The sequence below is a fragment of the Pongo abelii genome, chromosome 8 (assembly GCF_028885655.2).
Source record: "Pongo abelii isolate AG06213 chromosome 8, NHGRI_mPonAbe1-v2.0_pri, whole genome shotgun sequence".
Taxonomy (NCBI): domain Eukaryota; kingdom Metazoa; phylum Chordata; class Mammalia; order Primates; family Hominidae; genus Pongo; species Pongo abelii.
The window spans coordinates 108,223,586-108,226,935 of record NC_071993.2 but is presented as its reverse complement, the minus strand read 5'-3'; the positions used below and the strand labels follow the sequence as shown (position 1 = coordinate 108,226,935).

Below are 3,350 nucleotides of genomic sequence, written 5' to 3'. Positions count from 1 at the left end.
CTGTTTATTTGGGAATCCAGCTCCAGGTCAGCTTCTAGGGAGGAGGCCTGGGAGAAAGGAGGGCATTTGATGGGATGAGCTGAAAGAAACTAAGATGGCCAGGGCTGTGGATGGTGGGAGCTGTCCCCAAAGCATTGCCAGATAATGCACCTCCCACTGGCTATTTTGAAGCTGGGTAGGGGTGGGGGTGGGCCTGTGCTTCACAGGAGGGGCTAAGACCTGGGGTTTCATCTCCAGAGATTGGAGTATAAAGGAAGGGGAGTTCTCTCCCTCACCTTGAGAGACTTCCTGCCTCTTTCCACACTAGCAGGTGGACTGAGAGCTGGGCAGGTTGCTTTGGGGGTGTGGGCAGATTCCCTTGGGATGGGAGAGTCAGAGGAGGAGATGTTGGGAAATGCACTATTAGCTTTTGAAGTCACTTCATTAATCCTGCCCTCTATTTTATTTCCCTTTTTCTCTTCCCACATCTTTTCCTGAGCCCTAGCCCTCTACTCACTCCCACCTCCATGCCAGGACATGCAGGGACCCTAGCTTAGTCCCATAGGGTCCCCACTACTGAGTAGAAAGAGTGGAAGAGACCTAGAACTTGGCCTTGTGGCCTTGGATAGAGAGTGGCCCAGGAAATGAGGTCTCTGGGCAGAGGGGAATCGGTGGGCTAGTCTTTGCCGGGCTCTAACCTCTCAGAGATGGACAGTACCCTGGGATACCCAGGTTATGGGGGAAAGTACTAACAGGAGGAAGAGAGTTGGCTGATGGACTCTCAGGCCAGATCCCAGAGGGCTCTTCCTGAGCTCAGCAGTTATGGGTCTGCAGGAACTGACCATCCCCACAAGCAGACCATCCCTACATGCAAATCAGAGTGACAGGATTAGCCATGCTCCTCATGGAGCTCAGTGGGGCCACTTTCGATTGTTTCTTATGGTTAAGTGCATAGGCCTGAGCCCCTAGGAATCAGACTGCTTGTTCTTCCTGGTTCCGGTAGCTTCCTCTCAAGACAGAAACCCCTCATAATTTGCTTTCTTCTCATTGCCTTTTCCAAGCACATATTCCTGAAAACACATACACACACACTTATGACCCTGCCTCTGAAACCCCAGGCCAGAGATGACCAGGGAGTGAAGACAGTGGCAGTGGTCCTTATTTAAGGACTTACAATGGATCTGGGTGTTTATAGACTTCCCTGAAGGGTGTTTCCCCACTTTCATCCTCCAAAAGATAACTACAGTGATGATCATACTGTAACAATAATGATGATCATACATATTTTTACCCCAGCTGTTCTCACCCTTAGCTGAGCATTGAAATCACCCAGAGAAGCTTTTTTAAAATGTACATACCCAGGCCCCACCCTAGATCATGCCAATCTGGATCTTCAGGGCTGGGTCCCTGGAATCCATATATTTTAGAAAGTTCCACAGATGGTGGCTATGGTTAAATAATTCTACCAATTTACAAATTAAAATTTACAAACAGTAAAGCACTGCCTCTCATTCTCTCATTAGCCAGGGCAATATTATTATCTCCATTTTACACATGAGGAAACTGAGGCCCAGTTGATTAATAGCGGTGTTTTGGCTGGGTGCAGTGGCTCACACCTGTAATCCCAGCACTTTGGGAGGCCGACGTGGGCAGATCACCTGAGCTCAAGAGTTCAAGGCCAGCCTGGCCAACATGGCGAAACCCCAACTCTACTAAAAATACAAAAATTAGCCGGGCATGGTGGCAGGTGGCTGTAATCCCAGCTACTCAGGAGGCTGAGGCAAGAGAATGGCTTGAACCTGGGAGGTGGAGGTTGCAGTGAGCTGAGATTGCGCTACTGCACTCCAGCCTGGGCGACAGAGCAAGACTCCATCTCAAAACAAACAAACAGACAAACAAACAGTGGTGTTTTTTTCCTTCCTTCCTTCCTTCCTTCCTTTCTTCCTTCTGTCCTTCCTTCCTTCGCTCCTTTCTTTCCTTCTTCCCTCTCTTCCCTCCTTTCCTTCCTTCTTTCCAAAAACAAGATCTCCTGATTGCAAGTAAATCTAGTCAGTCACTAGAATTTATTTACTTATTTATTTTAAAATCTATTTATTATAATTCAGCGCTCTACATATTCAGAGAAACTTATCTAGTAATGAACTAAAGAAATGATCCTTAAAAGTACAGTCTTAGTCGCTGGAATTTAGAGCACCTGGATGGGCCTGCCCTGATGCAAGAGCACAGCCTCTTCATGGACACCAATTCATTTAATTTAATAAGCCTTCTTAAGCTCTTACTTAAGCACTTAAGAAGCTCTTACTTAAGGAGCATCTCAGAGGAGAAAGACAAGGCTCTTGCTCCCTACTGTGTGGCAGGCAAGGGGCAAACAGGCTTTCGTTGTCAGAGGATTCTGCATTGGTGTTCTGGTTCTATGACTTACATCCATGTCACCTTGTTCAACTATTAGTCACCCAGAGCCTCGCTTGTAAAATGGAGATAAAAATATCTACTTTCTAGAGTTATTAATATTAAAGGCAATGGATGCTAAATTTCTAGTGCCAATAGGTGGTAAATATTATTAATATTAATATTATTTTAAAATATAAATAAATCATGATCACATCTGCTGAAATGGTTAAAATTAAAAAGGCGAGGTGGGGGCTGGGCGTAGTGGCTCATACCTGTAATCCCAGCACTTTGGGAGGCTGAGGCAGGCAGATCACCTGAGGTCGGGAGTTTGAGACCAGCCTGACCAACATGGAGAAACCCCATCTCTACTAAAAATACAAAATTAGCCGGGCATGGTGGTGCATGCCTGTAATCCCTGCTACTCCGGAGGCTAAGGCAGGAGAATCGCTTGAACCCGGGAGGCAGAGGCTGTGGTGAGCCGAGATCACACCATTGCACTCCAGCCTGGACAATAAGAGTGAAACTTCATCTCAAAAAAAAAAAAAAAGGGCTAGATGGGGCATGGTGGCTCATGCCTGTAATCCCAGCACTTTGCGAGGCCAAGGATGGTGGATCACTTGAGGCCAAGCATTCAGGACCAGCCTGGCCAACATGGCCAAACCCCATCTTACTAAAAAATACAAAAATTAACTGGGTGTGGTGGTGCATGTCTGTAATCCCAGCTACTTGGGAGGCTTAAGCAGAAGAATTGCTTGAACTTAGAAGGCGGAGGTTGTAGTGAGCCAAGATTGTGCCACTGCACTCCAGCAGCCTGGGCGACAGGGCAAGACTCTCTCTCAAAATAAATAAATAAATAAAAATAAATAATAAAAAGACTGGCTGGGCATGGTAGCTCGCGCCTGTAATCCCAGCACTTTGGGAGGCCAAAGTGGGATTACCTGAGGTCAGGAGTTTGAGAGCAGCCTGGCCAACATGGCGAA

The 3,350-nt window shown here is 46.9% G+C and overlaps 1 pseudogene; it reads right to left on the bottom strand.

Moving 5' to 3' along the window:
* Positions 1-2,072: 2,072 nt before the first annotated feature.
* Positions 2,073-2,152, bottom strand: LOC112135374 (small nucleolar RNA U3; annotated as a pseudogene).
* Positions 2,153-3,350: the final 1,198 nt, after the last annotated feature.